The sequence below is a fragment of the Coenobita brevimanus genome, chromosome 51 (assembly GCF_032717465.1).
Source record: "Coenobita brevimanus isolate Jiangsu-jjx chromosome 51, ASM3271746v2, whole genome shotgun sequence".
Lineage (NCBI taxonomy): Eukaryota > Metazoa > Arthropoda > Malacostraca > Decapoda > Coenobitidae > Coenobita > Coenobita brevimanus.
Window position 1 is genome coordinate 5,541,252 of NC_137004.1, and position 13,155 is coordinate 5,554,406.

The window sequence follows — 13,155 nt, forward strand, 5'->3', positions numbered from 1 at the left end:
CACACTACAAAGTTTGGTAATTTAAGAGATATGTGGGGTAGGGGTGGGGGTAGCTGGGGGTGGGGGAGGGTGGGTGTGGGTGGGGGGGTGGGGGAATGGGGGACAATAGACGTCATCGTTGTGAAGGGGTAAGAGGTAATAATATGGAAATTAATACCCCAGTTTCCCCCTCCTCCTCTTTCCCCTCCCCCTCTTCTTTCCCCTTATGGCAGTAATATTAAAACATCTTGTATATGTAGAATTTGCCTCTCTCTCTCTCTCTCTCTCTCTCTCTCTCTGTATGTGTGTGTGTGTGTGTGTGTGTGTGTGTGTGTGTGTGTGTGTGTGTGTGTGTGAGAGAGAGAGAGAGAGAGAGAGAGAGAGAACGAATGTCTGTGTACCTTATTGTGTGTATATGCCTGTTCTTGTGTATGATTGGACAAGTCGAACTGCATGTTGTTGCCAGGTACAACATTGGTGACGAGAGAGGAGTGGAAAGCAAATGTGGTGAGAGTGGTTGTGGAAGTGGTGATGAGTGGAGAGGAGTGGAGCGAGAGGTACGTGGAGAGGGAGGAAGAGGGTGGAGAGCGGAGGTGGATAGAGAGGAAGGGGAGGGAGACGTAGAAATGGGGAGGATAGATGGGAAGGAAATGGGAGAGGAGGTGGGTGGGAAGACAGAAGGGGAGAGGGAGATGTTGGGGCGAGAGGGAAGAAGAGGGAGGGAGAGGGGGGGGGAGGAATGATGGTAGTGTGAGGAGAGTAGGGGGAGTGAGGATAGGAAGGTTGAGTAAATTGGGGAGGAGGGGCGTAATGTTGGGGAGAAGGGATGATGGGAGAGGAGAAAGTATTTTGAAGAGAGGGGGGTTGTGGAAAGGGGGAGACGTGATTGTGAGGGTGGGTGACTGCAGAGGAGGGAGAGTGGGAGTTACAATGAGGAGGGGGGGAGGGAGGAAAGGGGGGGAGGTGGAGGGGAGTGACGTAGGAGTGGGAGTGAGTGGTGGTGCAAGGCGGGTCAAGATTTGCCAGGACAACAGCCCCCACCACCCCAGGGTAAGGCAGGTTATGTCAGGTCAGAATTAAGAAGTATAGTTTTGTTGGGACATGTTAGGGCAGTGATAGATAGATAAATAGATAGACAGATAGAGAGGGGGGGGTCATAACGTCCTACTTTTAAACTTACAAGACTCTAATTTCTCCCTGTGTGCTGTTGTAATAAGGGGGAGTATGCCCTGTGAAGCATATATTCTCTTTTGAAAGTAGTGGTTACGGGGTTAGTATTGAATGAACATTTTGGCTGCTTGTGAGTATGAGCCTTACGCCATTTCCTCTTCTTCCACCTCTTTCTCTTATCCTTCTCCTTCTCGTCGTCCTCGTCCTCGTCCTCTTCCTCTTCCTCTTCCTCTTCCTCCTCCTCCTCCTCCTCCTCCTCCTCCTCCTCCTCCACGCTCCCAGACTTTCCCACTAATGAGGCAATTAAAACTCGTGTAGATTTCCGCACCACCCTCAAAAATAGGGACCAAGAAGTTTAAGGCCATGTTTCGTTTTTTTTTTTCTTTTTCTTTTGACTTACCAAGGGATAATTGCCTGTTGTCTGTTATCATTAGTAGCAGTAGTAGTAGTAGATACCATACGTTCGTTGGTAGCAAAATACATTTCTTCGGTTATACATCCTTTCCATAGCACTTCTTCGTGACTAGTAGCATACGTAGCCCAGTCTCAGGTAAAGATAGTTTTTCGGTTATACATCCCATCCATAGCACTTCTTCGTGACTAGTAGCATACCTAGCCCAGTGGCACCAAAAGAGTTGTTCGTTTATTCCGCCTTGCCGGAGGTTTGCAATCTCGGATTGCTCATTATTATTATTATTATTATTATTATTATTAATATTATTTATGATCATCACTTGTATTATTATTACTACTATATTACACATAACGGTGCAGATTCATTCGTAATACTAAATCATCAAGACCTTGGATAATAACTAATTGTTAAGGAATATTACCCAGAACTTTTAAATACAATAAAACAAATAAAATTTAATAAGTTAAAATCTTTTTATTACAACTCCTTGAACAAGGTATCATTCTCGCAGGTTAAGGAAGCTCCCTAACACCTCTTCCTAAGCGATTTACTGTGCTTATTACACCTGTCATCTTCAGTGTTACATCCTTCTAATATCACCATACTCTGCATATATATACCGTACCAAACTATTTTAACTAGAAGTATAAAATAATAAATCGGTAAGTGATAGGTGTTAGGGCGTTCCAAAATGGCCAAGAATACAGGCCAATATCTTGCATTTGTAACAATTTTTTTCCCCGCCATATTAATTGAAAAAATAAATCAATAAATATAAAAAGCTACGTGCAGTCCAGATGAATGTGATATTGAAGTGGTTGTGTGTGTGTGTGTGTGTGTGTGTGTGTGTGAGAGAGAGAGAGAGAGAGAGAGAGAGAGAGAGAGAGAGAGAGACGATAATCAGAGTCAATATTTCCTTTCTTAAAAAATGATAGACTTACTGAAAGGATTTGCTTCTGAGGTGATTTGGGTTTTGCATCTTAAAAAGGCAATTCCGGGGAGAGAGAGAGAGAGAGAGAGAGAGAGAGAGTTTTATGTAAGGCACAGATTACTTATACCGAATGTTTTAATATTTGAGAGAGAGAGAGAGAGAGAGAGAGAGAGAGAGAGAGAGAGAGAGAGAGGATTGATGGAGATAGGAACCTGTGTTATCTTCTTGAGAGGAAGCAGTAAGAAGAGTAGGCGATGGAGAGAGGGAGAGAGAAAAGAGAGAGAGAGAAAAAAAGAGAGAGGGTGGGAGAGTAACGATGGCTGGAAGAAAGAGTAAAGGAGGAGGGAGAGAGGGGAAAGATGGGTGAGAGAGAAAGTGTGAGAGAGAGGAGGGGTAGAGATAATAAAGTTGCATGGAAGAAAATGTGAGTGAGTTTGAAGGGAGAGGAGAGAGAATAAAGATTGGTGCAAGTAGGACAGAGAGAGAGAGAGAGAGAGAGAGAGAGAGAGAGAGAGAGAATTAATACGTACGTGACTCCGTGAATGGATTAATTGACTGATGGATGTGGAGGCTATGAAGTGTCATTGACGTGTAGTGAAGGGAGTGATGAATTTATTATTATTATGATGATGATGATGATGATGATTATGATTATAATTATTATGATTATTATTTCTATCATTATTATCATTGCTGTCATTAATATTTACATCATCGTCTTCCTCCTCATTCTGTCATCATCATCATCGTCATCATCATCATCATCATGTATATTTATTACAACAACCATCATCATTATCATCGTTATCATCATTTATTTTTATTATTACCATCATCATCATCATCATTATCATCTCGTTACCTTTAATTTGAAACTTTTAGTACCTTGTGGTTGGTTATCTAATATCTTACGCAAGGTCCCTTATCCTCGTTACTGTGGAGAGAGAGAGAGAGAGAGAGAGAGAGAGAGAGAGAGAGAGATGGAAGAGATAGCTTGGATGGATGAAGAATGAGAAGAAACGAAGAAGTGGGTAATTCATGGAAGGAGGAGGAGGGGAGGAAGGGGCAGAAGAAAAAGAAGAATGAGGAGGGGGAGGGAAGAAGAAGAATGAAGAGGAGGAGGGAAGAAGAAGTAAAGAGGAAGAGGAGGAGGGAAGAAGAGGGAAGAGGAGGAGGAATAGAAGGAAAGGAAGAAGGAAGAACAAGGGGAAAAACAAGAAAACAGCAAAGAAGAGTAGGAAGAGATGAATAATAAAATACAAGACATATACAGTACAAAATCCGGAATAAATAAATAAATAAATAAATAAATAAATAAGAGTGAAAAAGGGACAGGAAAAAAAAAATAAGGAATCGTAGAAAATGGGGGGCGTGAAAACAGGAAACGTGGAGAAAGAAAATAAGGAAAAAAGGGAAGGACTCAGAGGGCAATGGAAATGTTAGAAATGAAACAAGCACGAGAGAGAGAGAGAGAGAGAGAGAGAGAGAGAGAGAGAGAGAGAGAGAAAGGGAGAGTATATTTAAGGGGAGACTAAAACAGAAATAGCAATATCTAGAGACTATAAATATGCAGATTCGCTCAGCTCTCTTATTTCCCACCTCCTTCATATTTATGGAACCCAGGCTTTGCAGTGCATTAAATGGCTGAGAGAGAGAGAGAGAGAGAGAGAATACGTATTTGCGTTTGTGGGATGAATAGGTAGATAAAGTAATAGATTGATATAGGTAATTGTGTGTGTGTGTGTGTGTGTGTGTGTGTGTGTGTGTGTGTGTGTGTGTGTGTGTGTGTGTGAAATAAAGATGGTGAGGAAGGAAGGTAATTTCTGCAGGTACGCCACGAGACCAACTGGAGGGAGAGGCAAAATGAGATACAGGACGAAACGTATCTTAACCATGTGATGAAGAGAGAGAGAGAGAGAGAGAGAGAGAGAGAGAGAGAGAGAGAGAGATGTTGGAGATGAGAACACGACTTGTGAGGCTGACTGTATTGTGTGAATATACTGTACTGTAGAATAAGAGTGTAGTGAAACGTGGCTGGCTGGGTCCGTGGAGTTTAATGATGTTTCGTTTATAGGATTGTATTTTTTTAAGTGGTGATGATGATGATGATGATAATGATGACGATGATGATAATGATGATGATGTGGGGTCGATCAGTTGCAGGTCGTGTTTTAGGTGGTGATGATGATGTTGAGGATGGTGACTTCGATTAATTACAGGGTCGTGATGGTGATGGCGGTAGTGGTGGTGGTTGTGGTGGTGATGATGATGATGAAGGAAAGCAGGATTAACCACCCCCAGTTTCGTATTCTGGGTCTCTTTGAAGTCTCTTAACACCTCTTCCTTTGCGATTTATTTTTGCATTTTATCGGTATTGAAGCAAAAGTAAGAGCATACAAGAGGTGTAATAAGGAAAGTAAATCGCTAAGGGAGAGGTGTTACGAAGCTCTTCTTGCCATCTAGACCAAGAGCATAGGCAGCCCAATACCTGAATCCCGTTTTCTTTAGCTCGTTCTCGTAGTGAAGGGGTTAAAATCTACCTTAATTAAAAAAACGTGTCTTAATTAATTCTGCCTACCTGTAATTAAGAAGCTAATTAACGAGCGTCTCAGGAATAGATTGTCTTTACCTGGGAAAATTGGGTAACTTCATTTCCCTAACACTTTCTCCTAGGCGACTTATTTTGCTCACTACACCTTACTGTTCTCCGTACTAGGAAAGAGGATTGGGAGGCAAGTGTGTGTGTGTGTGTGTGTGAGAGAGAGAGAGAGAGAGAGAGAGAGAGAGAGAGAGAGTGTATATGTGTGTGTGTGTGAGAGAGAGAGAGAGAGAGAGAGAGAGAGAGAGAGTGTGTGTGTGTGTGTGTGTGTGTAATGAGAGAGAGAGAGAGAGAGAGAGAGAGAGAGAGAGTGTGTGTGTGTGTGTGAATGAGAGAGAGAGGAGAGAGAGAGAGAGAGAGAGAGTGAGTGTGTGTGTGTGTGTGTGTGTGTGTGTGTGTGTGAATGAGAGAGAGAGAGAGAGTGTGTGTGTGTGTGTGTGTGTGTGTGTGTGTGTGTGTGTGTGTGTGTGTGTGTGTGTGTGAATGAGAGAGAGAGGAGAGAGAGAGAGACAGTGTGTGTGTGTGTGTGTGTGTGTGTGTGTGTGTGTGTTTCCTTTGTCAGAGCCTTCTAAAAATATCAACGCATTAACTCTTGGCATTTCCTGTACGTATTGTTTAATGTTCGTCCATTATCCATTCATACCTTTCTTCCTACATCGTCATTCATTCATTCATTCATTCATTCTTTTGTCTTTCTTTCCTTCCTTTATCTCTTTCTTTCCTTCCTTCTTTCCTTCATTCATATTCATTCATTCATTTTTTCTCCTTCCTTCCTTCTTTCCTTCCTTCATTCATTCATTTTTCTCTCTTTCCTTCCTTCCTTCCTTCATTCATTCATTCATTCATTCATTTTTTTTCTTTCCTTTCTTTTTTTCCTTCATTCATTCATTTTTTCTCCTTCATTCATTCATTCATTTTTCTTTTTTTCCTTCCTTCCATCCTTCATTCATTCATTTATTCATTTTTCTTTCTTTCCTTTCCCTCTCTCTTTCCTTCCTTCCTTCCTTCCTTCACTCATTTATTTGTTCGTTCAATCATTCGTTCATTCATTCATTCATTCCTACCTACCTACCTGCCTGCCTGCTTGCCTACCTACCTACCTACCTACCTACCTACCTACCTACCTACCTACCTACCTACCATTCTTCCTCCATCCCTTTTTCCAACCTACTTCCACTCACTCATTAAAGTCTTCATTTATTCAGTTTTTCGCCCCTCATTCACTCACCTCGGCTCTTCATCCTTTATTCATCATTCTCTTAAATATTACATTGTTTTTATAAATATTTCCTTTTTCACTTATCTTTCGTTAAAGTTAATAGTGATGAATATATTTATGTAATTCTCTCTCTCTCTCTCTCTCTCTCTCTCTCTCCCCCACAACTTTGCCCTCTCTAACTCCAGATGCCACCGCCAGATGTCACTGAAAAGAAGCCCAATTCTCTCTTTTTCTCTCTCCTCTCTTTCGTTCTCTCTTTTCTTCTCCTCTCTTTCCTCTTATTTTTTCCTTCTCTTTCTTCTTTCTCTTCATAGGTAGATAGATAGAGAGTAGATAAATAGATTTTTTCTGTCTTTCAGTATGTATGTTTATTTAGATAAATAGACATCTTTTCTATCTATATCTTTATTCTGTGTATAAGTTGGTATTTGTCTTCTCCTCCTCCTCCTCCTCCTCTCCTTCTCCTCTCCTTCTCCTCCTCCTCCTCCTCTCCTTCTCCATCTCCTCCTCCTCCTCCTCCTCCTCCTGAGAACAAAGGTTGAGATAAAGTAAAAATTGAATCGCAAGTGAAGAACCGAGACTGAAGCTGATAATCATTCTCTCTCTCTCTCTCTCTCTCTCTCTCTCTCTCTCTCTCTCTCTCTCTCATTTCTTATCTCTCTCCCTTCACTTCATCAGACAATTATTTTTTCTTCCATTTTGCACCCTCAATATTGTCAACCATTTTTACTTTTTTCATCCATCAGGCCATTTTTCTTCCTCCTCAGCCTGAAGGGGTTAGTGGAGACAATTTTCCTAACCCCCTCACTAGGATAAGCTTTTTGTAAGATGAGGAAAATCGTCTGGAGGAAGGAAGAGCAAATTAAGAAAGTGTGTAGGAAACTTAAGAATGTATTATGGTCTTGAAGGTGTTTATTTTCCTCCCCTGAGCTGGGTGATAAAAATGTTTGGCAAAAATGTGGTATTTTGGTAAATCTGCCTTGATTCTTCCCTCCATCCTTCTCTCCATTCTTCCCTCCATCCTTCTCTCCATTCTTCCTTTCATCCTTTTCTCCATACTTGTCTCCATCCTTCCCTCAAATCCTTCTCTCCCTCCTTCTCTTGTCCATCCAACCCTCATCCTTCCTACCGTCCACCTCTCCCTCTTTCTCTCCATTCATCCCTCTATCCTTCCCTCCATCCTTCCTTCAAACCCTTCTCTTCCTTCTTCACTCCATCCATCCCTCCATCCCTCTCTCATCCATCCCTCCATCCCTCTCTCATCCATCCCTCCATCCTTCTTTCCATCCATCCCTCCATCCTTTCTTCAGTTCTTCCTTCCCTCCATCCCTGTATCCATCCCTCTATCCTTCTCTCCATCCTTCCCTCCATCCTTTCGTCCATCCTGTCTCCATCCACCCCTTATCCTTTCCTCCATCCGTCTCTCCATCCTTTCTTCCATTCTTCTCTCCATCCATTTCTCTCTCCTCTCCATCCATCCCTCTGTCCTTCCCTCGATCCTTCCCTCCATCCTTCTCTCCCTCGCTCCCTCAATCCTTCCCTCCATCCCTTAATCCCGCGCCTCCATCCCTCACGGGCCACAAAGCGCCGCAACGCCTCTACGTGTGATATCAGCATTTACACATTTCACCCTCACCATTTTAGTTTTAATCATTTACATATTTTTTAAAACTGGCTGCCTCTGATTTATTGTTACATATCCGAATTACAACTTTTATCTCGGTCTCGTTATTCCACCTTCTAAATTACTGTCTGAAATGGAGCTTAGATCATCATCATCATCAACATCCAATCCTACATTGCCCCATGAGGAGCGTAGGAGGCCGGGGCTAGGCAAGTTGGTCCTGATATAAGATGAGAGTGACCAGCCTCACTCATCGCTGAGTGGCATTACGTGAGCAGTATACCCCAACCACACCTTGGATATAAACCTTCACCGGCTCAATCCAATTGGAGCGCAATAATTACCCACTAAACCGCCAGGCGCCAAAATTTGGTTATATGGTTACCACCCAGCGTAGTAAATGGTTTCCTGGTGTACAGGAACTATTGGGCTTGTCACTCAATGTAGAGTCACCCATAGGCAGAAGGAAGAGGAAAGAATGAAGGAAAGAAAGACAGAAGAGGCAGTGTAAAAGTCACCCGTAGGGAGAAACGTGATGAGAGAATGAAGGAAAGAAAGACAAAAGAGGATGGAAGGAAAGAAGGATGGAGGAGAGAAAAGGGCAGACACCCGAGAGCAGCACTACATCGAGTGAGTGGATGGTGAACTCCCCCACCTACCACAAATATTCGTGTAATTCTGCTTTTCTGTCTTTCATTGTCTCAGTCTTTAATCTTCTAAGTTACTGTGAGAAATGAAACTTAAATTTAGTCTGTAATTTACAAGTATTTTTTTTTCTTATATTTATTTATTTTTTAGTATGGTAATATAATCTCACTAAATTTACGTAGGATGAAACATTTTAATTTACTTATATCCTTTAATTTCCCCGATTCTTTATTTATCGTCCAAAATTACGAAAAAAATGAAGCTCAGATTTATTCGTTTGTAATATATATATATTTTTTTTTATTTAAGGACCAAAATTTCTCTGATTTTTTTTTTTTTTTTTTGACTAAAACTTCAACCCCTGCAGGCCGTGGACGTATTTTTTTCCCATTGTTTTCTATTTTTTTCTATTTTTTTTTTTCCATGTTAGAAGTAAAGGTGCATGCTAGGTGGAGGAGGAGGCCCCTTACCACCTTTTCCTTGGCGATTTATTTTAACACGTTACACTTATTTATTTTAACACATTAACAAACATTTTAACATTTATTTTTACCCATTTATTTTAACATTATTTTTAACACAGCATTTAACACATTATATACAGTTTATTATTGCTAAGTGGAGTTGGAGGCCCCTTAACACCTTTCCCTTAGCGATTTATTTATTTTATTTTTACTTCTCATTCCCTTGTATTGTTACATCGTTTTTAATATTGATAGTAAAATGAAGGAGGATATTAAGGTGAACTGTACAGGTTAAATCGCTTAGGAAGAGGCGTTCAGAAATTTAAAAAAGGAGAAATTAGCTAAGGGAGGAAGGAGTGGGTGAGAAACAGTAACTTAATGGATGAGAGAGAGAGAGAGAGAGAGAGAGAGAGAGAGAGAGAGAGAGAGAGAGAGAGAGAGAGAGAGAGAATTTCAGTGGGCGTGTACAGTATGTGAGTGATATGGGGGGGAAGGGGGGTGAAGGAGACCGAGAATGATGTGGAGGGAGGGGGTGGAGAGGTATATGTGGATGGCGTGAGGTGGAGGGAGGGCAGCCTAATAGCGAAGGATAGGGCGACATGTAGGCAATTTTTTTTTTTAACTTATTTTTGCTCCCTCTGTTTCATCTAAAAAAAAAGGGAGTAAGGCATCTGGTTATAAAAAATATTGTTGGAAAGATAGATATATGGGGAGGTAGATAGATAAGAAATAGGTGGATAGAGGGATGGATGGATGGATGGATAGATAGATAGGTAGATGGATGGTTAGGTAGAGTTATAGTTTGTTGGAAAGATAGATGAATAGTTGGATATATAGGTAGATAGATGGATTGTTAGATAGAGTTATAGTCTGTTGGAAGGATAGATAAATAGATGGATAGATAGGTAGATAGATGGAGAGATTGATGCATTGATAAATATAGTGTTAAATGGATAGACAGATAGTTGTAATTGTTGAAAGGATAAATATATGGATAGATAGATCGATAGATGAATGGATAGATGGATAGATAGATCGATAGATGAATGGATAGATGGATGGATAGATAGACAGATAGATAGATGATAGTCAAATTATGTGTATCATTTTTCATAATTTTTTTCTGACATTTTTGCTGTTATTTTTTTTTTTATTTTTATTTTTTTTTTCATTTTTTTTTTTTTTTTTTTTGTGGAGGGGGGGGGTTGGAGGGGCACATGTCCAGGATCAATTGAGGTGTAAGTGAGTTTTGCCTTGGGGAGTTTACCTGAGAGATTGGAGTGGGAGGTGGAGAGGGAAGAGGAGAGATGGAGAGGGAGGATGGGAAGGAGGAGCAGGAAGAGAGGGAAGAATATGGAAAGAGGAAGAAGAGGGAGGAGGAGGAGGAGAGGGAAGAATATAGGAGGAGAAAGAAGAGAAGGAGGAAGTTTGGAAAAGGTGAGAGGAAGAAGAAAGGATTGAAGGCAGAGGGAAGAGGTGGAAGGAGTGATGGAAGAGAGTGGAGCAGGTGGAGAGGGGAGAGAGAGGAGGAAGATAGGAAGGGGGAGGAGTTCAGGGAAGATGGGAAGGAGGAGGAGACGAAAGCTAGGCATAAGGAGAGGGAGAAGGAAGAATATGGGAAGAGGAAGAAGGAAAGACTGAAGGAAGAGTGAAGAGGAGAAAGATAGGATGGACGGAAGAGGGACTAGGAGGAAGAAAGAGGAGGACGAAAGAATGGAGAGGAGGAAAGACAGAATGGAGAGAAGAGGGAAGAGAAGGAAGAAATCATGGAAGGAAGAGGAAAGGATGGAAGGAAGAGGGAAGAGGAGGAAGAAGGAAGGGAGAAAAGTGAAGAGGAGGAAGATAAGATCGAAGGAAGAGGAGGATGAAAGGATGAGCGAAAAGGGAAGAGAGTTAGGGAAGGAAAGAGAGAGAGAGAGAGAGAAAGAGAGAGAGAGACCTTCCTCCTCTCTTCCTTGACCCCATTTCTTAAGAATTACATATGCAAATTGCGAGAAAGAAAATATATTGGCCTAATTAAGGTGAGATGAAGTGTGAAAGTGAAGAAAATGAAGAATGAAAGAGGCTGTAACATCTTTGTGCATTCTGTGTGTGTGTGTGTGTGTGTGTGTGTGTGTGTGTGTGTGTGTGTGTGTGTGTGTGTGTGTGTGTGTGTGTGTGTGTGTGTGTGTGTGTGTGTGTGTGTGAGAGAGAGAGAGAGAGAGAGAGAGAGAGAGAGAGAGAGGGCAAATTGTAAGAAAGGCCTTCGTTAATGCTTTTATAATGAAGACGATTTTTTCTGTTCTTACCACCTCCAGACGATTTTATTCAGCTTAGGGATACCTTATATATTAGTAGTAGTAGTAGTGGTGGTGGTGGTGGTGGTGGTGGTGGTGGTTGTAGTAATAGTAGGAGTAGCAGCCCATTTCCATCACTCCACCATCCTCCTTTCTGGGGATAGGGAGGGAATGGAGGGACGTTCGTATAACCGGGCAGCTCCACCGGCCAGGTATATCAGTGCCACCACGTGAAGGCGATTATGCTAGTTCTGGTTCTCTCTCTCTCTCTCTCTCTCTGATATCCTCCCGAGAGAAAGATATTAAGAGACAAAAGCCAGAAGAATGAGAGAGAAAAAACGTGGATGGAGAAAGTAATTAACGGAGAAGAGAGAGAGAGAGAGAGAGAGAGAGGAGGGGCGGGGGGCGGGACTGACAGGAAGGAAAGAAAGGAATGAAGTGGAATGAAAGAGGGAAGAAAGGAAAGGAGTAAGGAAGAGATGAAGGAAGGAAGGAAGTAAAGAAGGAAAGGAGTATGAAGGAACTAAGAAATGAATTAAGGAAGGAATAAAGGAAGAGGAGGAAGGAAGAAGAGATACAAGGAAGAAGAATAGGAAGGAAAGAGAAATCAAGGAGAAGAGTAAGAATAATTTAATAACAGGAAGGAAATAAGGAACAACACAAAAGTACTTAAAGTTTGAAGAAGAAAGGGAGAGAGAGAGAGAGAGAGAAAGGATGGAAGGAACGAAGGAAGGGAGGAGAGAAGAAAGGAATGAAGGAAGGGAGAAAGAAAAAGAGGGAGAGAAAGAAAGATAAGATGGAAGAAACGAAAGAAGGGAGGGGAGAAGAAAGGAAGGAAGGAAAGGAGAAAGAAAGATAGGATGGCAGAAACAACGGAAGGGAAGGGAAAAGAAAGGAAGGATGGAAGGAACGGAGGGAGGGGAGAAGAAAGGAAGGAAGGGAGAAAGAAAGAGGGGATGGAAGGAACGAAGGAAGGGAGGAGAAAAGAAGGGAATGAAGGAAGGGAGAAAGAAAAAGAGGGAGAGAAAGAAAGATAAGATGGAAGGAACGAAGGAAGGGAGGGGAGAAGAAAGGAAGGAAGGAAGGCAGAAAGAAAAAAAAGAAAGGATGGAAGGAACGAAGGAAGGGAGGGGAGAGGAAAGGAAGGAAGGGAGAAAGAAAGAGAGAAAGAAAGAAATGGTGGAAGGAACGAAAGAAGGGAGGGGAGAAGAAAGGAAGGAAGGAAGGAAGGGAGAAAGAAAGAGAGGATGGAAGGAACGAAGGGTGGGAGGGAGGAGAGAAGAAAGGAAGGAAGGAAGGAAAATGATAAGGAGAAGAGAGAGAGAATTAAAGGATGAAAGTATAATAGATAAAGAAAGAATGGATGGAAAGGAAGGAAGGAAAGGAGGAAAGAAGGAAGGAAAAATGGAAGGAAGAAGAGGGAGATTAATAATGCATAGAAGTAGGAGCAGAAGTATAATCTAAGAGAGAGAGAGAGAGAGAGAGAGAGAGAGAGAGAGAGAGAGAGAGAGAGAGAGAGAGAGATGCAAAAACAAACAACTAAAGAGGCCTTTGACTTGAAAGAAGGAGAAGAGGAAGAATTGTGAAGAGGAAGGAAGAGGAAAAGAATTAAGATAAAAATAATAAGAAAGGAAGGAAGGAGAGAAGCGAAAATATAAATTACTTAATAAATGTAAGTAAATATATGTGATACTTACCTATATTTATTTGTTACTTTAAATAGAGTATGTATTGTAGAGACTGTGAATGTATCTGAAGGAGTGAAGGAGGTACGGAGGGAAGGAAGGGAGGAAGGAGGGAGGGAGGAAGAAAGATAAAAAGAAGGAAGGA